A 25,424-nucleotide genomic window follows, 5' to 3' on the forward strand; every position below is an offset into this window, starting at 1 on the left:
TAGGTTTGCCATCACTGGCTCTAGTCAGAAGGCGCATGTGTTAGGAAAAGACCTGCCTTTTAGGAAACTGGTTTGTCGGATTGGATGTGACAAGGCTCACTTCCTGGGAGACTTAAAGACTGCAATGTCTTTGCCTAAAGTCCTTCACCTTGAAATCACTCTAGAGGCGTAGAGCTGCTGTCTCTTTGGAGCCAGTGTTGAATATAAATCTTAGTTACTTCTCCTGCTAGTCAGGGGAGATAGCAAAAAGAAACCTGGCCAGCAAATGCTAAGGTTTCCTCTTGGCTCTCTTACAAACAGATGTTGGTTGTCATTCTGTGGTTGTTAAGCAGGCACCTGATTAGACCAACCTGCAGTGTGTGTGTGTGTGTGTGTGTGTGTGTGTGTGTGTGTGTGTGTATGTGTGTGTGTGTATGTGTACACATGCCCACACGCTTGTGCCATGTGCGAAAGAGAGTGGGTGGAGGGGGAGAGAGAGAGAGAGAGAGAGAGAAAGAGAGAGAGAGAGAGAGAAGGAGAAAGAGAGGGAGGGGGGAGAGAAGGGAGGAGAGAGAGGAAACAGGATGGCCAGGGGAGAGTCTTAGGGTGGGACTATGTTGGGGGGTGGGGGTGGATATAAGGGCCGGAATGCAGAAAGAGATTTGTTTGGGGAAAAGTTTAGAGCAAGAACTGGGTAATAACTTTTTTTCCTTCCTAACTTTAATTTGGTGGAGACGAGAAAAATGTGTCTCGTTTGGCTGTTGATTGTTGTTCTAAACCAGGGGTGGGGACATCCAGCCTGCGTGCCCTGCCACGGCATGATGGGCGAGTGGATTACATGTTTGACCAAATACAGCAGCTAGTCTTTAAGTTGACAATTGTGTCTGGCCTGAGAGTGATGCTATGAAACTCCACATGGCCTGGGAGGGAACCGGCTCCAGCCCTGGCTCTGGCCCAAAAGGGAGATGTGGAATCCGCAGGGACTGCCCCAGGCGAGCTGCTGGCCTGGCGGAAAGCTGATGCAGGCTCACCTGTCCAAATTTCAAATGACGGACTAGGAAACAGAAGATGGAGAAAATGAGACTTTAATAACACTGGGAGGCCCGGTGCCCATTGCACAGGAACACAGGTGGGGCAGGGGACACAGCCTATTTATTTAGACCCTCCTCCAGTTCCTCATTGGCTGAGGACTATTTCATCACCTGTTTCCTGAGAGGTCGCCCAGGTCCTGCTGTCTCCTATTGGGTTGTTTTAAATAGTGGGCTGGGCCTTCTCTAGTCTCCTCCACCTCCTTTTGTCTGGAATCTTCCTAGGTCATGTGCTGCCAGCCACCTGCACAGCTCTCATCCTCTCTCCCCACCCCCACATCCTGTTTGCTCTTGGGAAATCCAGCAGCCCCCTGGACACGTGCTGTTCCTTTTCTATGAAGATAAATCAGAGGCATCTTTCTTACAAATTCCCCCTCTTTTTCTTACACTGATTCTGTCTTCGTTAGCTGTTCTGAAACCTGTTGGCTTTCTTAGAGGAAGGGAGAGGGAGAGAGTCCACACAGGTTCCTCCAGTGTCGGCTTCAGAGTGGTTGAGTGATGAGAAGTACATCTCAGGGTTGGCCGTCGTCCTTGCTCTGCTCATGTCTGTCTGACTGCCTACCACAGCCCCTCCAGGATCTCGGCTATGAATTCTTTCAGGAAAGGGTCGTTGGTGGCTTCTTAACTGCTTCCATGCTGAGGAGGGGTGAAGGCTTCTCTCAGAGCCAAGAGATCCTTGCTCTCTGTCAGAGGGATGATGAGGCCTGGACACAGAAGGAGGTGGGCTTGTGACCTGGCAGAGACAAACTCTATTATAAAATTTAGTATTATTAAGCAATTAGAACAGCAAGATTGACAACAAATGGTCTGGTGGAAGGAAAAAAAAAATATTTCAGTTCTAATAATTCCCTATTGAAATAGAATTTTTCTCCATAAAATCACGCTTATTTTTATTAAAGAGCCAAATTAAGACCAATTTATCTATTGCATTAAGTCTAGTTTCAATTCGGCCTGATTGTTTGCATAAACACAAGAATGGTAACTGCTGGAATTTCATGATTGAGTCTCAATGTGCCCCTCAGGGTAGAGAAGCCAAGCCATCCAGCTGCCATCAGGCCTGCCTGCAATACCTGCTGGGTTGGGTGAATTTCTCACCAAGATCTGTATCTGCTGTAGCTCCACCTGGGCCCTTGCCCTTGGCTTCAAGGCCCACCACAGCAGCCCTCCTACTCATTGCAGCGTAACATGGGTGGGGGGTTGGGCAGGGACACAGAGGCACCCTCACTCCTCACCTCCCACTCTAACTGTCTGCCAGTGATGGCAGGGTATGAGTCCGATGCTCCAGCTCCACCCATTTTCAGAGCTACCAAGCAAGATACCAGGCATTCTCCATGGCACTCTTATTGGCTTCAAGTCTCCAGAGTCCAGACATGACTCTTTTAAACATGGCACTCCAGTCAAAGTTTTTGGTCAATAAAACCATCTTTGGAAACTAGTCTTATTGAATTTATGCAAAGAAATGCATTGCAACAATTCATTCATTAAGAATTGCTAAATTTCAGAGGGATCATATAGGGAAAAAAATACACTAACTTGCCTTAAGACCTTCTGATTTTTTTTTTTAAATATATTTTATTGATTTTTTACAGAGAGGAAGGGAGAGAGAGATAGAGAGTTAGAAACATCGATGGGAGAGAAACATCGATCAGCCGCCTCCTGCACACCTCCTACTGGGGATGTGCCCGCAACCCAGGTACATGCCCTTGACCGGAATCGAACCCGGGACCCTTCAGTCCGCAGGCCGACGCTCTATCCACTGAGCCAAACCGGTTTCGGCAAGACCTTCTGATTTTTCTTGCCAGTCTTTTCCATGGACTCCTCAGAAAATGTAACATTTTTCTAAATGCATTATAACAAAACAGCAACTGTCTCCAAATGACAAGAAGAAATTTAAAATGACATGGTTATGGATTTCCGTATAATGCAAATAACATGGAATCTTGTCCTTTCTGCAAAACACAACATTCTACAATATTATAACCAATAACTATTGGCTTTTGAGAAAGGATCCTATGTACCTTTAGTATAAAATTTTCCTTCATGAAGAGAAAACAAATCCTCGAGGCATCCCAGGGCCTGTTGGAATGACCTAAAGTGAACTCAAGGTCAAAAAAACCTTTTCTTAAAATTCAAACCCTAGGAAGGCTGTCAAACCCATCCACCAAGAGACTAGATTCATTCAAAGTGGCAAAAGGGTATTAAACACAAACCTAAGCTAGTGAAACTTCAGGTCCCACAATTAAGATCACTTTTTAAACAGTTATGTACCTGATTAAAATATCAAAATATATAATTATTCTAATAATTTATAGAACTTTTGCTTCCTAGACAAATACAGGAAAAACCTTTTCCATTTTGACAGAAAACTTTTTCCCTAGAAAAGCTCCAAACAAATTCTGTATTAGCCGACTTTAGATTCACCTACCTATAATTTCCCTTTAAGATTTCTCTTCACAATCCTGCTATAATTTTCACACATGTTTTATTCATTTAGCTTTTGAACAACTTAATTTCCTAATTATTTCAATAATGCATCTCCATACTTCATGCCTTCTATGACCAGAACCATATAATTTCTTTCCCACTAGCTAGAATTTTTAATTCTTAGAAACCTTAAATTTTTTTTTTTTAATATATTTTATTGATTTTTTACATAGAGGAAGGGAGAGAGATAGAGAGTCAGAAACATCGATGAGAGAGAAACATCGATCAGCCACCTCCTGCACATCCCCCACTGGGGATGTGCCCACAACCCAGGTACATGCCCTTGACCGGAATCGAACCTGGGACCCTTCAGTCCGCAGGCCGACGCTCTATCCACTGAGCCAAACCGGTTTTGGCAGAAACCTTAAATTTTGCATGGCAAGTTAAGTACTTAGAATTTCTCAGATTAGCAATACATTAACATTTTTAAGGGTATATTTCAAATAAAATACAAGACATATCCAATTAATATATTCAAATCTATCTTCTATATTTTCCGTATGAGGCAAACTCAGATTAATTAATGTTTTAGTATCGTGTTACTTCAAAATACCTAGGTATTGAAATCTTTTTTTTCTATTTAACCCAGCAATGCTCCAACACTTTTCAGTTACCAATAGGCATCTGAGGCTGGAGAAGAGGCCGAGGGGGAGGGAGCAAGCCCGGAGCCTCCTCTGGGACTCAGCTCCCAGGCCCCCAGCGGCTTGGATTGAATACGGCCACATTTTTCCATTAGAGGTAACATGCTAAGGTTGGGGTGATCATGAGTTCAGCTTCTGATAGTATCAGGGCTGTTAAGGAAAGAAACTGTTCTCTGGGAGGAGGGTGAGAATGCTGGCCTTGGGCTTTAACAGCTCAGTGAGGGGTCCCTTCCTGCTTTGTGTGTGGGACCCATGTGCTCCCCCTCTTTTGGGACGTCCATACTGTTGTGGCCTCTGTTTCTGACCCTCGGGCCAGCCCTGCACCCGGCCACTTGTTGTGAGCATTAGGTTAGCTTTTTGTTTCTGTCTCTCTAATCTCTATGTACACAGACCGTCTGAGCCTCTTTTAACAGCTCTTCTACACTTCTATCCTCCCAGTTCTCAACTTTGCAGTTTTCTTGAGATGCCAGGTCAATATTGGCAACAAAGTGCAATTTTAATATTCCTGGTCCAATGGCCCAGAACACGTTCTCATTTGATCTTTTAGTCTTGGGAACATTCGGGAGGCCCTTGTTCTTTGCCTTGTTAAATATTAAAGGCGACAGGGGGACTGCTTCCCTAATTCCTTTAATTATTAGTTCCCTGAGATCTCTCATGTGTCCCTTTTGGGCCTTGTTGTTAAGGTCCCACTGGGGCTCCCAGATTTGGGAATTTTACATCTGCTGGAAGTAGTCCAGGGCCAGCCAGGTGCTCCTTTCCCAGGTAGCCATAGCCGACCTTCAAATCATCCCCCCTTCTTCTCCTTAGTATTCCCAAGAGATACATTAATTTGGGTCTACGTATACACTTGTGGCCCAAAAATAGGTCTAGCTGGTTAGCTAAGCCACGTGGGTTTTCCAGCAGAGGTTTTACCTTTTTTTTTTTTTTTCTCCTCCAACTCCTTTCACAACTTAGAAGAGCTGGTTTCTGCTGATGCAGAGGCCTCAGGGCTGGTTGGAGCCTTATCCTCCCTGAGGGGGAGGCTGGGATTATAAATCGCCATCTTGGCTGATCCCTCAGATTGTCCTCTGGTAACATAGGTAGGGGAAGGCAAGGCAAGGGAACCCCCTTCCCTGACCGCCCTTGTTCTCTTTTAGGCTTCTCTACTTTTACAGTGAGAAGGACGACTGGCCCCTTCCTCCAACAGAGAGCACAGCCCATCTCCTCTTGAGTGATTGGACTTTCATTATTAACATATTTATAATTATTACTGAAGAGCTTTATCATAATCCCTTCATTTTAGTTACACCTATTAATTATATCTTAACAACTTGAGATTTTAAAGCCAATTATTACCAAATCATTTTCTTGACAATTTTGTAACAGGGATAACTCACCAACCTTCAGTGGCTTTAATGTGAAAGTATTATTTTATTTATTTTCCTTTATAAAAACAGGAGTGCGCCCCCCACCCCACCCCCCTTCACTGCTAGAGGGTACTTCTACAGATATGTTCCTCCCAGTGTTATGGGGGGAAATAGAACATTAAGGACTAGTTGTGGTTATTGGAAATATTAATTATGTGGTTAACCATGATTGCCCTTTCTGTTTAAAGAAAAGACATAGCTACCTGGCTGGGAATCATATGCCCCCAGGATCATATGGTAGTCAACCTTGGAATGTGACCCATTCTCATTCAAGAACTGCCCAAGAAACATTAACCTTACTGCCCAACCCAGCCTGTGTAGCTTACTTCCCCATGCCTGTAATCCCTACTTCCCCATGTAATCTTTGTCTCTATATTCATAAACCAAGGAAGAATAAACTAAAGTCTCTAAAAGATAGAAAGCCAAAATTACATTACAGACATACAGACAGAAATCTCACTAGCTAAGAGTTTCTGATGGTTGAAGTTCTGAGAGAGAGAGCAGGGAGAATCCCCAAGATTAAGGATTCTTGGCAGCTGCTGGGACTTTCCTGCAGTCTCTGTCACGTGTTCAGCCTCAACATACACAACTGGGCTTCCCCAAAGCAGGACTCGCCCCATATTTAAACAAATTAAACAAACAACAAAGAGACATAAAACATCACCCAAAACACTCTTATACAGGCATGCACAACACACTAAAAGTTTACACGACAAAATGCCCTGCATTAAGAACCACTAAAACAGAGCAATGTTTTCTGTCCCTGGTTTGGAAACTGCCCCTCCCCAGAATCTCAGCATTCTCCCAATGGACTATTTTGGGGGAATGTATTTCCTAGACCTAGAATTTCTGTTTCCCATCCTTGGCAGGTCCATTGTGACCATTCTTGCTCAAACTCCCATACTGGAGACATCTTGCACTCTCTGAGAGTGCTAAATCCCTCATTTTGGCTATTTCTTGCAAACCCTGAGATCTGCTTTGTCCCTCTCTGGCCATTTCCCTTGTGGGAGAATTGAACCACAAATCAGAACTCCACACTCACTTTTTGTCCCAGATATTTCCCAGTCACATGTACCTGACCACTGAGGATACCCAACCACCAAAACAGCACTTAGTCCAATTTACCATTTTGGCCCATTCATGTGGCCTGCCTGGTTGCTGCATGTATATCTCCCTTGTGTCATTTTCACCATCTTCCAAAGAAAAACAGCCTTGGGCCTATTCTATGGCATCTGTGAAGAGATGGGGCTCAGGCCAAGAGGCCACCCAAAGTCAGATGGGACGCTCTTCCCCTTAAACCAGCCTTTCCCTCTGTGGGTATAGAAGTCCTGGATGCACCCCTAAATTGTGAGAAATGGCTCACCTGTCCAAATTTCAAACGATGGACTGGGAAACACAAGCATGATGAAAATGAGACTTTTTTTTTTAATATATTTTATTGATTTTTCTACAGAGAGGAAGGGAGAGGAAGAGGAATACAGAGTTAGAAACATCGATTCAGCTGCCTCTTGCACACCCCCTACTGGGGATGTGCCCACAACCCAGGTACATGCCCTTGACCGGAATCGAACCTGGGACCCTTCAGTCTGCAGGCCGACACTCTATCCGCTGAGCCAAACCGGGTAGGGCAGAAAATGAGACTTTTAATAACACTCTCGACAGCGGGTGCCCATTGTACAGGATCACATGTTTGGCAGGGCACACAGCCTATTTATTTAGACTCCCCTCCAGTTCCTTATTGGCTGAGCACCATTTGGCCACCGATTTCCTAATAGGTCTCCAAGGTCCTTCTGTCTCCCATTGGGTCGTTTAAAAAAGAAAATGGGCTGGGGCCTTTTCTAGTTGCCTCCACCTCCATTTGTCTAGGGCAGTGGTTCTCAACCTGTGGGTAGCGACCCCTTTGGCGGTCGAACAACCCTTTCACAGGGGTCACCTAAGACCATCTGCATATCAGATATTTACATTACGATTCATAACAGTAGCAACATTACAGTTATGAAGTAGCAACGAAAATAATGTTATGGTTGGGTCACCACATCAGGAGCTGTATTTAAAGAGCCAGAAGGTTGAGAACCACTGGTCTAGGGGAATCTTCCTAGGACATGTGCTCCCAGCCACGTGTACAGCTTTCACCTTCTCTCCCTGTTTGCTCTGGGGAAATTCACCCGCCCCCTGGCCACATGCTGTTCTTTTCTATGAAGATAAATCAGAGGCTTATTTCTTACATCAGAGGATCCTCCTCCATGTGCGTCTGTCCCTGAAAGAAGGCACACGCCTTTCTGTTGCCACTGAACTTAGGTGTGATCACTGGCCCTTTTGTGAGTATCTTGGTGGTTCCAGGCTCTTTGCATCTTTTCTGAAACAGGAATCCTGCTGCTGCAAGGCCAGCACTTAGGAAACTGCTGCAGGCGGGGCCTCTCCTCCCACAGGACCCGTCACTCCATCCTCAGCTCCTTCCCACCTACCTGCCCCTCACTGCACCCATAGCTTCCTAGTCTCATTGTGGCGCTTCCTCAGGAGCAAACAGAGCTTCGAATATCAGAGTGTTTACGTTGGCTGGCATATAGTTCATTTATATTTTAAAAAATGACAGACATCTGGTTTTTAGAAATATGCGTCTATACTAATAAAAGGGTAATATGCTAATTAGACCCGGTAGACTGGACGTATTCTGGACGTCCTTCCTGACAAAGCTGGGGAGTGGCTGGCCTGCAAACCACCTGTGGCCCCTCACCCAGGCCGTCCCACCCCGCCTCCCCAGTGGGGACCCCTTGACCCTGATCTGGGGCCCCCTTAAGGACAGGCCTGCCATCCCCCACCCATGCACCAGGCCTCTATTTTATATAATAAAAGGGTAATATGCAAATTGACCCTAACAGCAGAATGACCACTGGACCAGTCACTCTGAGGCTCACTGACCACATCTTGGTCCCTTTCCCTGGCTGGCAGGCTCTGATCACCTGATGGCTACTTGCAGCGGGGGCAGGGCCAGCAAGCAGGCAGGAACAGCCGACCTCTCGGTCCCTTCCCCTGGACGTCAGGCACCGATCACCTGATGGCAAACTGGGAATCGTGGTGGTTGGCGGCTGGGGATGGGGCCAGCTGCAGGCAGCTGGGGAAGATGGCCCTGATCGCAGGCCAGATATATATATATTAACAAAAGTGCTAGAAAGGGGTTTGTAGGCTGGCATCATTATTTGCATTTTTAAAGGAAGGAAAATTGCCTTCTTGAGCAAATTCATTGCTTTCAGAAGTGAAAGCTGCACACAGACCCACTTGTTCCTGGAAGCTCTTTCCCTTTTGTTCCATCCAGTGAGTCCAAAGCAAACCTGCCTCTACTGTCTCGTTCTTAAACAGTTGATCTCGGTCACACCTCTGGGGTAAGTGAACAGCTAGTGGGTTTACTATTGTTTTTAAATTTAAAAAAAAGCTGACTGCTCTAATAACCTGCTGTGTCTGGCTTATTCTAGCGCCATTTTCATGTCTTTGTTCTGCAGTCACCATAGCTACATTGTCATTTTCCATGTATCTTTCTCTAAAATGAGGGATGTGTAGTAGAAGATGGAAAATATCAATTTCTAACTTTCTCTTTGCTTGAAAGGAGCATGAGCACCATGGGGCTGTGTGTGTCTCCTTGCCCCCCTGCTCCCTTCTGTCCGTTTTCCTGGGAGAGAAGCAGGGGCCCGACCTCGGCTGGCTGGTGTTGGGGCCGGCGCCTCTGCACTGAGCCTGCGAGACACCCACAGGAGGCCTGCGTCCAGGCGGTGATGTCACGGGTGGATAAAGCATGCTGTGTTGCATGGCAACAGCGAATTACACTCGGAACTGCTGCAATTGCTGGATGTATCTCTTTTGTTGATGTGATTGGATCTGTCTACCAAACACAAGGGCTGCAGAGGGTGAGAGAAAAGACATCAGGGACTGAAAAGCCACAGGGAGACCAGAGACTAGCTGTGTGCCCGCTCCTGGTGTCAGAGTGAATTTCAAAGCGTAGATTTGAGTCCTTTCTTTGTGTCTCCCTCCCTCCCTCCCTCCCTCCCTCCCTCCCTCCCTCCCTCCCTCCCTTCCTCCCTCCCTCCCTCCCTCCCTTCCTCCCTCCCTCCCTTCCTTTTCTGTTTCATTCTCTTTCTCTCTGTGTCTTTTTCTCTCTCTCTGTCTTCTCTCTCTCTCTCTCTCTCTCTCTCTCTCTCTCTCTCTCTCCCTCTCTCAAATTCAATAAAAACATATCCTCTGATGAGGATTTTAAAAAAAAGGAAGGTGGAGAGAGGGAACTCTTTCTGCTGGCCCTGCTCTGCTGGCATCACCGTGGATCTGGTGCTGGAGTTCACGCCAGGGAACACTCACACAGGCTCCCTTTGCCAGCAGCTGCACAGGGAGCTGCCCCGCTGAGGGAGCGCTGCTGGGAGAGCAACCCTGGCCTAAGACAGGAATGAAGGGGGCGCGGGGCCCACCACAGCCGGGAATTTCACTTCTTAGCAGCCCCATCCACAGAGAGAAGTAACAACTCCCGGGCCATTTCAGAACCAAAAAGTTAAAACGATGTCTCAGTGACGCCACATTCTGCCAGGGAATGGTCCATCTTGATTTTACCACAATCATTTTTAATTACTGACAGTCTATCTCTTAGTCATGCTGAGCAAAAGAGCAGTTTGATATAAAACATTGGAGCTTGAGTGTATCCCAAGACTTCACATTCCTATTGGATCATTTTTCTGGTAAAATTCTTCTTAAGGCTCATTTGTAGCCAGGGAAATTCCAGGAAGAATGTGAAAGTTACATTTTTTCCCCCAGAACCTTTATATCATCTGTCATTTGGGAAATTAAGTAAACATAATGCTACACAGTGTTTTTTCTAGAATTATTTTTGTTTCCATTTCTGGTGTTCCTTTTTACTGTTATTCTGCATTTACAAACGAATTGGATGACGACAAAAAGAAACCAACTAAAAAAAAAAAAAAAGCAAAAATCTTGATCCATTTAATGTCACTTAATTTTCCAGACATGGGTGGATGGTTTGAAGATACTGGCCTGCAAGATGCAACAGGTTTAAACAAATAAGGTTTATAAGAAGTTACTTTTCCAGGTAATAGTATTTTCCTACAATTTCCCTAAACCTTCTATCCTCAAATATTGCATATTTCATAATATATATATATATATATATATATATATATATATATATATATATAATGAAGAATAACTGCATTTTTAAAAAGTACACTTTTTCTTGAATTCAGAGAGGAAGGGAAAAGGAGAGAGAGAGGAACATCAACGATGAGAATCACTGATCAACTGCTTCCTGCATACCCCACACTGGGGATCGAGCCCACAACCTGGGCCTGTGCCTTGGCCAGAATCGAACCTTGACCTCCTGGTCCATAGGTTGATGCTCAATCACTGAGTCACACTAGCTAGGCTAGAATAACTGCATTTTAAACTTGATTTTTAAAAGTAGCAACGATTTTTATAATATACATCGCCAAGGAGTAGAGCAGTTATGGCATTCAATTTTATGGAGTTCTGAAATTTCTTGAAAAATGACTTTACAGTGTTACTTCTTTTGACAATGATGTAGGCAGAACTCATTTGAAACCAGCAGTTACTGTCCTTACACTCTGTGCTACCTTTGGTAATTAAATTTTAAAATATAATTATTAGAGGACTGTTTCCAAAAGCTCTAAATTCCTGGAAGACAGGGCTTATGTATACATTGCATAGTAATGATATTGATGCTTTCACTTTATTCCTAGGTTGGTAGTACTACATGCATGTTATGGAACTCTCCATGCATGTCCAGTGACTAAGCTTTGAGCTCAGCTATTGATATAAGTAGTTTCCTTTCAGTCTTATTGAAAGATTTTGCGCCAATTAGACAGACATTTTGAAACAATATAAATGATATATTTGCTTGACAAATTATTTTGCTACTTTTTCCAATACATTAGCCTATATTTTTCAACTTAGTTACTAGTATTACTATCTAAAAGAGCACCATAGAAACTTCTCTGAAAAGAACACTTATTTTCCTCCTCAACACAAAGAAGGTTCTTATAGGAGATATTCAATTCATATTTTAGAAAATATTTATTTCCCAAACCAACCATTCCTTTACTAGGTCAGTATTTGATTTTTTTTTCCCCCTGCAGCATGGGCACCTTCGGATGTCTCTTTTATTTTCTAAGATTAAAACTGAATTAGAAGCTAATGCTACAAACCGTTTGGAATGTATACATTTTTGTTCCATTTTTGCCAAAAAATTAAAAGATACAGAGATTCCTCCCAACTGAAACACAGCATTGAACTCCTTTCCATGGACTCATGGAGGCGGTGCCCCTTAGATGACTAAATGTAACGTTTTGACAAATTCTTGTCCATTGTTAACACATATTGCATAATAAACCTGATAATAACAATTCGTTCTCAACACTTAGGGACCCGGGCCTATTCCTCTGTGTGTTAAAAGGAGCTGCTATGTCACATGTTTTAGCCATGCTTAACGGGCTCACGGTGTCTGTCCACAGCCACTCCACCCCATGCCTCTGTCAGAGATCAAAGGGAAACAGAGACTCAGTTAAAATCTTTTATTTTAGAAGGAAGTAAACACTTAAAAATAAAATGAAGATCATTCTGAGGTGACTGGTTTGGATCCACCTATTTCCACCTGCTGCTGTTGTTTCTTTGGATCTAAAAGCCAAGCCACAAAGCTGCTTCGATTTTGAGACTGGCAGCCTTGTGTTGCCAGTGGCTGTAAGCACATGTGTGCCCACGGCGGCTCATCTCGACATAGGATAGTGAAGTAAGTGAATGATTACATCTCAGTCCCTGTGTGTCCTGCTGTTGGTTTCCTGTATTCTTGCTCTCACCTTTGAGATCGTGTAGTTAAGGGCCTGCTCTTTTCTCTGAATAACCCCAAATCCAGCCCCTTCTTGTTTGTTATTAGTAGAGCCTCCTAGAAGGGGATAATACTTTTGAGAGCCAGGATCTATAGACATTGCTGCCGAAAACGGAAAGTGTCTCTTACAGCGTCCAGCAAAGGGATGAGGCGCATGTTTTCCCCAACGCCCAGGGAGGGGTCATTTCACTTCTGTCATGTGTCCTTGAAGTGCGTATTGTTAAAACCATGTCTTCAATCACATTCACAAAGGAGGCATTCATGAAAGTTTCATGTCTTGGATGTTTCATTCTTACAACCAGAAATTTGGTTTTGAAGAAAGTATATTATGTTGAAATGAAACTATTATATGAGAAAGACTCAGAAACTGATTCCCACGTCCTCAATCAGTTTTGAGGGAAGAAATTATAAAATTTATTTTCTGGAATAAATTTTACTAAATATGCCAACACGCGCTCAGTTTTGGTGTTTGAACCAATAATGGGGGTGAGGTGAGGATGGGGGACAAAAATACAGCGGGACCCGGTTGTCGGACTTAATTTGTTCCGGAAGGCTGTTTGAGAAGCGATTTGTTCAAAAACCAAATCATCTTTTCCCGTAAGAAATTAATGAATCATTCCAGACCCCCACATGACTCCCTGTTTTAACGTTTCTTACATGTAGCACATGTCTAGTGGACTGTTTAATCTATAAACAAGCACCTCTTAAACTTACGGACCTGCTCCTACTGGCCTTGATGAGTCACTGTCAGCGCTTGATCAGGGCTGTCTTTCAGGGGGTCAGCTTGCGTGGCATCTTCCCTTTTTCACATGTCACTGCCTCCGAAATGCTGGCCCCAGCTCACTGCCTTTCCCTTATCCAAATCAGTTTCCTACCTCTTCAATCGCCAGTGGTCACTTCCTCTTTCACACCCTTAGCAACATCAGCACTCTCGATGGTCTCCTTCTGCTTTAAAATGATGCCACTCATTCATTTTGCCAGCTACAAAAGCAAAAACATTTCCTGAGATGCTAACAGGTGAGGGTTGGGTGACCTGACTCACACCTGTGCATGCTCCCCTTTGTTTGTGGCCTGAGAGACTTTTTGTCATGCTGTGTATCAGCATGAAAGGGTTATCAGCTTGAGAACTGAAGCTTTTGTTCAACAGCAGAGACATTATTTTTGTGGACAACTTGGTCAAGAACTGAATTGCTCAGGTGGGAGGTTTGACTATACAAACTTTTCCCGAAGGTGAATCTTCCAATTGAACAGCCTGCAAGACTCCTCTAGAATAGTCTTTAGGAAACACTCCCCAGCCCATTGGCGTGCTTGCCAGCTTGTTTGAGCTGTTTTCTGGAAGCAAATGGAAAAGGGAAATCTCACCCTCCTCTTTCAAGGAATCACAGGTATTTGAAAGCATGGACTTGCATTTGGGCTCTCAAGTGTTTTTCTCTCCTCCCCTTTCCCTACAAGTAAAGAATTTCCTTTATTCTGCTCATGTTCTATACCGATGTCGCTTTGCCCTGGTTGTGTGTTAAGGACTGAATAAGTGAGTCTTCTATAATATCAGGCAGTGAATGAGGAGGCTCCTGCAGCCCACTGCATCTGGAGACCATGAGAATAGAGGGGGCCTGTGGGAAGAATATAGAAGATGCTGCTGAACTTTTGCTCTTTGTGAGCAGGATGAAGTCTTTCCATTTCTGGCACAAAATAGCAGGATGGCAGAATCTTTGGTTGAACTAGTGGTTTTAATGTTTCCTTTTCAGACATGTCAAACCTGCGAACAAGAGGAGATATTGGTGCCTGTTGCCACAAACCCGTAGATCCGAACTTATGGTGACAGTCACACAAGTTTGCATCTATAGGTATGTGTCTGTCAGGCCATGTTGCAGGCCACGGGCTTTTCCTGCATGGGCTCAACACCCCTCACCTTCCTCTATTCTCCCTCTCTTCCCCCTGGTTCCCTGTAAGAAGGATGGAAATGGGCCCAGCCAGCATGGCTCAGTGGTTGAGCATCAACCTATGAACCAGGAGGTCACAGCTGAATTCCTGGTCAGGGCACAAACCTAGCTTGCAGTTTCGATCCCCAGTGTGGGTCATGCAGGAAGCATCCAATCAATGATTCTCTCTCATCATTGATGTTTCTCTCTCTTCCTCTCTGAAATTGATAAAAAATATATATATTTAAAATCTAAAAAAAGAAGGGTGAAAATGGAAAGAGGGGGTGACATGGAGAAAGGAGACTTTTTGTTCTGAAACTAATGAGGTTCTTCAATGATTAATGCATAAACTTGCTCTTTTCCCTTATTTCTTGTAACTAATTTCAAATGGAGAGACTGGGCTTCCAGACAAGGCAGCAAGAATGTGTGTGCCTCAGACAACTCCTTGTTGAGTGATAAGGAAATAGATACATAAACAAGGGTTTGTTTTGTTTTCTGTAAATTGGACTAATTGTTTTTGAAGTTACAGTCTTTTCCGGAAACTGACAGAGACTTGCATATAGGGACCCGTTGGGCTCTGACTTGAACTGTGCCTGGTAGCAGTTCTTCCTCACCCATTGTTCTGCAAGGGCCGTCAAATCAGCCCTTATTTTTAAAAATAAAAGTAATGAGAGGAATGGATATGCTTAATTATTTATATTTCTGTAAATATCCAGTCCTGTAAAACTCAAGAACTTTTTATGAAAAAGAAGTAGCCTGTTTAGGTCCTACCTCAGTGTTTTTCAGAGTCTTCACTCTGTTTAAAAGGCTGGAATGAAAATCATCTTATCCCTTTGCCTCTTAAATGTCACCTTTGTGCCAAGATTGGAAAGTCAGACTGACTACAGACCAAAGCAGAACTGGCTATATTTGTCTCCTTTCAGCCATGGGAGCTGCAGAGTCTATAAACAGGACCTGGGCTGAAAAGTTGATCCAAGTTGAATGACTCAAACCTTTGTATTCCCCTTTGGTCCAACACAGTGCCAAGAATTCACTTAAGGTTTTTGTTCATTTTTGTGCAGGTTTTGTATATATATATATATATATATATATATATATATATATATATATATATATATTAGTAGCCCGGTGCACGAAATTCGTGCATATTAAAAGGGAATTAATTGCCCTAACCGGTTTGGCTCAGTGGATAGAACATCTGCCTGTGGACTCAAGGGTCCTGGGTTTGATTCCGGTCAAGGGCATGTACCTTGGTTGCGGGCACATCCCCAGTGGGGAATGTGCAGGAGGGAGCTGATCGATGTTTCTCTCTCATTGATGTTTCTAAATCTCTATCCCTCTCCCTTCCTCTCTGTAAAAAATCAATAATATATATATATATTTTTTAAAAAGGGTATTAATTAGCAGAGATATTTTAACATTGCTATTTGCCCTTTCTCTATAATAGAAATGTGAGAGATTAAAGGAAATTAGTAAAATGTATATGAAAATAATATATAAATTTATTAATAAATAAACAGTAACAAAAGGATATAACAACAACAGAGGCATGATATAAAAAAGACAAGAACATGATATGATAACAACAAAAACATGATATAAAAACAACAGTGATGCAAACAATGACTGATAAAGTGATTAAACTTATTCTAATATCTCCTTGTACACCACATTAAGAGTGAAAACACTTTCAGAGTGCTTGACTAATTTCCCTTGTAATGAAGTACTTAGAACTTTAACTGTAATATCACATGCTCTTCAAACTCGAGAGAAAGCAACATATAACTGACCATGTGCAAAAACGGGTTCAGGTAGGAATATGCCTACTTTGTCTAGAGTTTGTCCTTGTGATTTATTAATAGTCCTCACAAATGCTGGCATCACAGGAAACCACCATTGAATCAATTTAAATGGGAGGCCAGTGTCAGATGGGGACATATTAATTCTTGGAATCAGAACAGCCTCTCCTTCTGCAGATCCTATTAATACTTCATCTTCCATAATGTTAGGTCGTAATTTTTTTATAATAAATCTGGTACCATTACAAAGATCCCATTTACTATTGAGATTTCTCAATAGCATGATGATTGCACCCACTTTCAATTTTAATTTATGACACAGCATTCCCAAAGGAGTGATACTATTCAGAAATTTGATGGGGAAATTTTCCTTTGTTTCTTTATTATGGGGTGGGGCCACAACATTAGTAACAAAGAAGCAGAATTAAAACTTTATTGTGGGGAGCCGCTACAGTGTTTTGGATAGGTTCAAGCCTTGGACTGATGAGAGGGCACAGTCCTCTCATTGCCACGTGCAAGTCCCAGCTTGGAGGGCAGGGCCCTCCCAGCACAATTATAGCCAACAGCTGTAGTTGTAAGCTTGAACTTATGGTCTGAACACATAGCCCCAGGTGCCTGAGTGATGTGGGCTTGATAGAGTTCAGGTGCATATAGTTGAGTAGGATTGAAACCCAGGAGAATGTTGTAAACATCTTGGTCACGCCCTTACTTTGCCTCCTAAGGCATGGCTGTGGGCATGGTCACTGTCTCAGAGAAGCAACGTCCCACCAAGACCCGGCTTTCATTCTCTTGTCTGTCTTTTCTAAGCCTTTCAGCCGCCCCACTCAGGTTCACCCCATGCTGGCACAGCACACTTTAGAAAGATCTGCCTCCATGCCCCCAGGGTGGGTTCCTGCCTCAAACTCCGCCCTTATGGGAAACAGCTTGGGGGAGGGCACAGCCATTCCAAGACAACCCTGTAGGACTGACTTCCTTCTGCTCGGTTGCAGCTGTTCATCTGTATGTGATGAACACCACCCATGGTTTTTATATAAATATATATATAAATATATATATATATATATATATATATATATATATATATATATATACACACACACACACACACACACACACACACACACACATATATGAGAGGCCCAATGCATGAAATTCGTGCAAGAATAGGCCTTCCTTCCCCCAGCTGCTGGCACCAGCTTCCCTCTGGCACCCGGGACCCAGGCTTCCCTTGCAGCCCTGGCTCCGTCCAGAAGGACAGAAGGATGTATGGTCTAATTAGCACATTATGCTTTTATTATTATAGATAACAAAAAGAGTCAATATGAAGTAGTTATTAAGTAAATATCAGCTAAATGTTTGAAATAGAAGTAGATATATTTTATTTCATTAAACACTGTCTCTTCTTCAGAGCTAGAATCCTCTATGAAGTATATAGAAATTAAACTGTATGTCAGAATTAGGAAGGCCCCAACACAGATCCTATCTGTCTGCAGGTTCTGCAGTGTTACAGCAGAGGGCCTTGTGAGGGTGCCTGTCCTTTGTGGTGGCTCCGTGCAGCATGGAGGGGGGAGTGTCTGTGGACTTCACCTTCCAGCTACCAAGAAATATCTGCTTTATTATAGATGATGGAACGTTACATCCAGAACCAAAGCCTGTCCAATTGGTGTGCCTCATGCATCACTGTTTGCCCAAAGACTTTATCCACCCATTAAACAAACAATCTGCCCTGGCCGGTTTGGCTCAGTGGATAGAGAGTTGGCCTGGGGACTGAAGGGTCCCGTGTTCAATTCCTGTCAAGGGCATGTACCTCTGTTGTAGGCTCCTCCCCAGCCTGGGCCCTGGTTGGGGCGTGTGCAGGAGGCAACCATTCCATGTGTTTCTCTCATATCGATGTTTCTCTCTGTCTTTCCCTCTCCCTTCCACTCTCCCTAAAAATCAATGGAAAAATATCCTCAGGTGAGGATTAAAAAAACAAAAAACAAAAAAATCTACTTGGTTGGTTGTACATGAGTCTTTGATGTGGTTGACCGAGAAGATAAATTGCTAGCAGATCAAACGTGTACCTTCTCTGGATAAACACTTATGTTTGATACAGGCAAAACCACATCTCTACTCATCATCTATTTAACCTGCTGTAAGTGTGCTAGAGGGGGCCCAGGAGTTCATGGGTCCCCAAGACGCCGAGTGGCCTCACTCCCCACCCAGGACAGTGCCAGAACCCCAGGGGGCCAGGGGTGACTGCCAGGTGGTTCCTTTAAATGAATGGTTTAAAACCCCAAGAAAAAAGATTATGCCAAGCAGTCAGTCTTTTCAATGTTCCTAAAAGACCTATGGCCTTATTAGTTGACTCACCTGTCTGGGAAGTAGCCTAGGGGACAGCCCAGAACCCTGGCCACCAGGAGCAGGATATTAAATATTTCACATGATGATTAAATCAGTGTTTTCCCCTCTCCCATATGAATGAATGGTGCTATAAATACTAATTAGTCCTTTGGGGGTCTCTCAGAGTGGACCAAATATTCTACAGGAAGCTGCATAATGTCAGGTTTTTCCTTGAAAGACTCAGAAATGTATTTCAAGTCATTATTACATGAATGTTTAGAGAGAGTGGGAACAAAACAAACTAGTTCTATTACAATTCTCAAATCATTACTATCAAAACATATTTATTAAGCTGTAGCAGGAAAATATAGTTTAGACTTTTTTTAAACAGAATTCCAAGAATTGCATTTAATAAAGCAATTCACCCTGGTCATCAGCTTTTAGGGGAGATGTGAGAGCTGAGGTTTAGTTCTGAAAGAATTTCTTGTTTGTATTCCCAACTTAATCAACTGAATTTTCTATATGTAAAAAATGGTATGTGTAGGATAGAATCAATTTTGAATTTTAAGTTAATATGATTTTTGAAGCTTTAATGTGCTTACCAATCACTCCTCTGTGTTTGTGAAGCCCTATTGGTCCTTATCTGCTGACTGGTATTTAACCTCATCAGACCTCACCTAACCTCTCTAATGAAGACTTTTTTTTCAAATTTACATTGAAGTTGTTTTTACATTATTTTTTTAAGTCCTTTATTGTTTAAAGTATTACATATAGTATTACATATGTCTCCTTTTTCCCCGTTGGCCTCTCCCCAGCCACCCCCACACCCCAGTACATGCCCTCACCCCCCCTAGTGTTTGTGTCCATTGGTTATGCTTATATGCATGCATACAAGTCCTTTGGTTGATCTCTTTGAAGTTTATTTTTTTATTATTTCTTTTTCTTTTTTTCTTTTAATCTCTATTGTTAAAAACATAGGTCCTCCTTTTCCCCCCATTAACCTCTTCCAGCTCCTCCCCCTACCCTCCCAGGCCCTCACTACCCCATTGTCTATGTCCATGGGTTATGCATATATGCATACAAGTTCATTGGTTGATCTCCTCCCACTGACCCTCCCCTGCCTTCCCTCTGAGTTTCAACAGTCTGTTCATGCTTATATGACTCTGGGTCTACTTTTGATCATCAGTTTATTTGGTTCATTAGATTCCACATATGAGTGAGATCATGTGATATTTATCTTTCTCCAAGTGGCTTATTTCACTCAGCATAATGCTCTCCAGGTCCATCCATGCTGTTACAAATGGTAGGAGTTCTTTCTTTTTTATTGCCATATAGTATTCCATTGTGTAGATGTACCATATTCCCTCATCTGCTGATGGCCACTGAGGCTGTTTCCAAGTTTCAGCCATTGTAAATTGCGCTGCTATGAACATGGGGCTGCATATATTCTTTCTGATGAGTGTTTTGGGTTTCTTAGAGTTTCTTACACCTGTGATATTGCTGGAGCCTTACAAAGACATCAATATGAATGAATTTTCAACAATGTTGAAGATTTATTAACAGCTAACATAATGCTCAATAAAGTGTGGAGCAGCCATAGAGCTAGAAAAATGTGAAGATCCATTCACTGTCTTATTAATTCAACAAACCTTGGAATGCTTACTATTTATTTAGTGTGTTGCTGAACATTAAAGGTATAACTCTCCTTCAAAAAACTAATTATCTGGTCAGGACCCCCTGTGCAGAATTGCATGTCAGCCAATCTGACACAAGTTTTAATGAATCACATGTTTTAATCATAACATTTGTCCAACTTCCAAACAGCTATCAGATACAGGATATATTTACTAATGGGGACCCCCTACTTTGCACAATTCTAGACACTTGTGGTGTCATTTGAGGTTCATTTTTCTCTTCACTTAAAATCTCATTGCTTACTCCACTGAGAGTCTTGTTACAGAAAACCTTTGGAATGTATCTTTTTAAAGTTAAAGGGTACAATAGATTTTCTATACTTAAAAGTCCTATCTAATAAAAGAGAAACATGGTAATTAGCATACGACTGCTACCCTTCCCATTGGCTAATCAGGGTGATATGCAAATTAACTGCCAGCCAAGATGGCGGCCGGCAGCCAGGCAGCTGGAAGCGAACATGAGGCTTGCTTGCTTCAGTGACGGAGGACTCCAACGTTCCCCGCTTGCTGCTCCCGGCCTCTGAGCTGCAACTCTAAGCAACTATGTTACAAATATAGAAGCTAAACAAAACCCCAGAAACCTGCTTTAGTCGCAGGGCTTCAGCCAGCAGGATCGCAACATTGTTTCAAATACAGAAGGTAAACAAAGGCCAGAAACCTGCTTTCAACAGCAGAGGCCTAAGAGCTTGAGCCTCAGAGCTAAAGCTGGCCCAGAATAAAAAAAAAAAAAAATGAAAAAAAGGAGCAGTTGGGAGCTTCAGTCACCCGCCAGCCTGAAAACAGCCCTCAGCCCCTCACCCAGACTGGCCAGGTACCCCAGTGGGGACCCCCACCCTGATCCAGGACACCCTTCAGGGAAAACCAGCCGGCCCCCACCCTTGCACCAGGCTTCTGTCCTATATAGTAAAAGGGTAATATGCCTCCCAGCACCGGGATCAGCAGAGCCAGGAGGCCTCCCGGCACTGGGATCAGCATGACAGGGGGCAGCGCCCAAACTCCCTGATCGCCCTGTGGATCTGTGTGACAGGGGGCAGGGCCACAACTGCCCTATCCACCTTGCTCTGTTCGTGACAGGAGAAGGCACCCCAACCCCCTGATCAGCCCTGCTCTGTGCCTGATAGGGTGGAACTCCCCAACCCCATGATTGCCCTGTGGCTCTGTGTGTGACAGGGTGTGGCCCCAACACCCCCCCCCCACGGGCCCTGCTCTGTGTGTGATGGGGAAGAGCCATAACCTCCTCATCGGCCCTGCCCTGAGTGTGACAGGGTGTGGCATCCCAAACCCCTGATCCGCCCTGCTCTGTGTGTGACAGGGGGTGGTGCCCCAACTCCTCTATCGGCCCTACTCTGTGAGTGACAGGGGGGAGCTCCCCAACCTCCTGATCGGCCCTGCTCTGTGCGTGACAGGGGGGAGCTCCCCAACCCCCTGATGGGGCCTGCTCTGTGCGTGACAGGGGGTGGCGCTGCAGCCTGCCCATCGACCCTGCCTTGAGTGTGACAGGGGGCGGTGCCCCAACACCCCAATCAGCTCTACCCTGAGCATGACTGAGGGTGGCATCAAAACCTCCTGATCCACCCTTCTGTGTGCATGACAGGGGCGGAGCCCCAACTGCCCAATCCGCCCTGCTCTGAGCCCGACCAGGGGCTGCACCTAGGGATTGGGCCTGCCCTCTACAACCCGGGAGCAGGTCTAAGCCAGCAGGTCGTTATCTCCCGAGGGGTTCCAGACTGCGAGAGGGCACAGGCCGGGCTGAGGGACCCCCCCTTCCCCCTGAGTGCACAAATTTTTGTGCACCGGGCCTCTAGTCCTATATAATAAGAGCTTAATATGCAAATTCCCCCCTCAGGCGGGAGTTCGACCACTCGCTATTATGTGCGCTGACCACCAGGGGGCGGTGCAGAACATGGCAGGTATAGGTGATGCAGCACTGGCAGTGGTGGCAGTGGAGGCGCTGTGGGCCCCAATGTGTGGAAATGAGAGTGGGACAGCGGCGGGATGGTGGAGCAGGTGAGCTGGCGGTGCCAGACCAAGGTGGGTGCGAGCTGGGACCCCGATTGATCATGCCACCACTGCCCGGCTCCCAGGCGCTGAGGGATCCGGCTGGGGGGCCGGCCCCAATTGATCATCCTGCAGATGACGACCAGTGGCAGTGGCAGGGCTCAAGGCCAATGAGTGGGCAGTGCCAGGCCAAGGTGGAGTGCCAGGTGGGGCTGTGGGGCTGCGAGGCTGGGCTCGTGAGCTGACGCTGTGAGGCTGGGGGCACGAGCTAGGGCCTGATCTCCACAGGCCACCCCAAGGGACCCCATCTGTGCACAAGTATTGTGCACCTGGCCTCTAGTATTATAATTTTTTTAATTCATTTTTTCCATCACCTTTAATCCCCTAAATGCCCTCTTTTACTTCCATCCATCTCCCCCCACCACAACCATCCCTGTCCATAGTTCTCTCTTTTTATTTTTTTTTTTTGCTCAACCCCTCCATCCAGAGATCAGCGTGCTGTATCTACATACAAGCCAAGGAATGACAAAGGTTGTCAGCAAATCACAGAAGCTAGGAGAGAGGCAGCAACGAGATTATCTTTCATGAACCACAGAAGGAACCAACCCTGCTGATACCTTGATCTTAGTCTTCCAACTGCCATGAGTGTGAGACAGTAAATTTCTGTTATTTAAGGCAAAAATAAAAATTAAATTAAAAACATTACAACTACTATTCTCCTATAAATGTTAATTATATTATTTTTGTTTCCTCTTTTTAATAAGATTTTAAAAAATATATGTTATTATTGATTTCAGAAAGGAAAGAGGAAGATAGAGATAGAAACATGAATGATGAGAGAGAATCATTGATTGGCTGCCTTGTCCATGCCCCCTACTGGGAATCAAGCTTGCAACCTGGGCATGTGCCCTGACTAGGAATCGAACTGTGACCTCCAGATTCATAGCTTGATGCTCAACCACTAAGCCATGCCAGCCAGGCTCAATAAGACTTCTATGACATCATTCTAATCTATATCATAATTGCATATTGTTACATGTCTCCAAGTATTTACACTGATTAGTAATTAGTTCTGTAATTGCACTAATACATGGTAATGGGCTAAAATCAGTGTGCATAAACAAAAATTCACGCAAGCAAAGAGCAGTGTATTGATAACCTTTAATATTTTACAAGCAGCATTCTTTTATCTTTGACCTCTGGAAGATGTACATGGAAGAAGACTAATTTTCCCATTTCCAAATATTTGAAAGATTTATGTTATATGTTTAGGCCCATGGTTGGCAAACTGCGGCTCGCGAGCCACATGCGGCTCTTTGGCCCCTTCAGTGTGGCTCTTCCACAAAATACCACGTGCGGGCGCGTACGTACAGTGCGATTGAAATTTCGTGGCCCATGCACAGAAGTCGGTATTTTGTGGAAGAGCCGGTATTTTGTGGAAGAGCCACAACGAAGGGGCCAAAGAGCCGCATGTGCCTCATGAGCCGCGGTTTGCTGAGCCGCAGTTTGCCGACCACTGGTTTAGGCTAATATACTAGCATTTTAGTACATCAGAATGGATCCCCTCTTTGTTGTATCTTCTTTTGCTAATTCTTATCTGCCCTCCATGACCTTGTCTCCCATTCAAAAGGGTGTTTTCAGAATCAGGGAAACAGTCAATGCAAGAAAAATGAGAGAAATTCAAATGCAAAGGAAAGAAACTGAGTTACCTTTTCTTTTACTGCCCCAGTGGGTGTTAGATCTCAGGCCTAAGCGAGTGCTGGGAACAGAGGGTTCATTACTCCTGAGTTTCCTCAGGAGGTCCAGGGCTTGTGGCAAACTTGGCATTCTGGATTTTTCCTCTCTGGAATTTTTTTTTAATATATTTTATTGATTTTTCACAGAGAGGAAGGGAGAGAGATAGAGTTAGAAACATCGATGAGAGAGAAACATCGATCAGCTGCCTCCTGCACATCCCCCACTGGGGATGTGCCCGCAACCCAGGTACATGCCCTTGACCGGAATCGAACCCGGGACCTCCCAGTCCGCAGGCCGACGCTCTATCCACTGAGCCAAACCGGTTTCGGCCCTCTCTGGAATTTTGATATCAAATCCACTTTATTACGATTGAAGTTACAACATAAGTGGAAGAACAGGGGATCTGACATAAAAATAAAATAAGCTGGCCCTTAACTTTAGGTTCATACTCCCATTTTATTCATTCACTCATCTGTTTTTGTTTTCATTCAACAAACATGTTTTTAGATCTCTACTATGGGTTAAGTGGTAGACATGCAGGTGGTACTAGACTTGCAAAAGTGAGTGGCACTGTCCTGCTTTCAAATAGTTCAGGGTCTAGTGAAGAGAGAGACACTTAAGTGATAAGCAGTGGTGTTAGGGTTAAAATATAAATGTGTGTGTGAAACTGTGAGATAATCAGAGGAAGAACTGAGGCTTGAAGGATGACTGAGAGTTTACTTGATAAAACTAACTTCATAGTGTTTCTCCCAAAGCAGGCAACATTGATTCAACAGAGGTGGCCTTCTCAGAAAAGCTGCCCCATCCTCTGGCAGGGGCCTGAGGGAGGAGGGTTGGAAAGGTAGTCCTCCGGGTGAGTGGGGGAGCATGAAGGAAGACTAAACCTACAGCATTTGGATCTATCTGTTCTACGTTAACAGCACCATAGAAGTATCACTCTCCCATACCCCGTATACTCAGACTCCTCCATCTGTATATGCCTAAGCCCAGCTCTTTTGTGGAACGGCCTTTACTGGGCAAAACCAGACTCAAGCTAAGCAAGGAGGAGAGATGACCATCACCAAGCTTGTTAGTCTGTCTGCCTCTGCAACATCTAACTGGAGCTGAAGCTAAAGGAAAGACGCAGATTAGACATTAAAAGAACAAATAGGGAAATTTACCATACTCTCTTATAAAGCAAAAAGCACAGTCACATTTTTATATGTCGATAAATAAACTGTTGGGGACAGACTTTATGAAAAGTGCGGAGACATGAAACTCTGAAAGGAAGAGCACTTTACAAATATGTGAATTATGTAATATATTTGAGCTTCTATAGCATTTGTTTATCTATACTTTGCTCAGAATCATGTTGTCTACATCTTTTCACTGTGTTTTGGCCTAAGCTATTTCTCCTTGCTTATTGATCTTTTAGAAATTCGAGCTTTTCAGTTTCAGAAGAGAAACATTTATTTTTCTAATCTTT

Source organism: Myotis myotis, unplaced genomic scaffold (assembly GCF_014108235.1).
Source record: "Myotis myotis isolate mMyoMyo1 unplaced genomic scaffold, mMyoMyo1.p scaffold_m19_p_20, whole genome shotgun sequence".
In the NCBI taxonomy this organism is placed as follows: Eukaryota; Metazoa; Chordata; class Mammalia; order Chiroptera; family Vespertilionidae; genus Myotis; species Myotis myotis.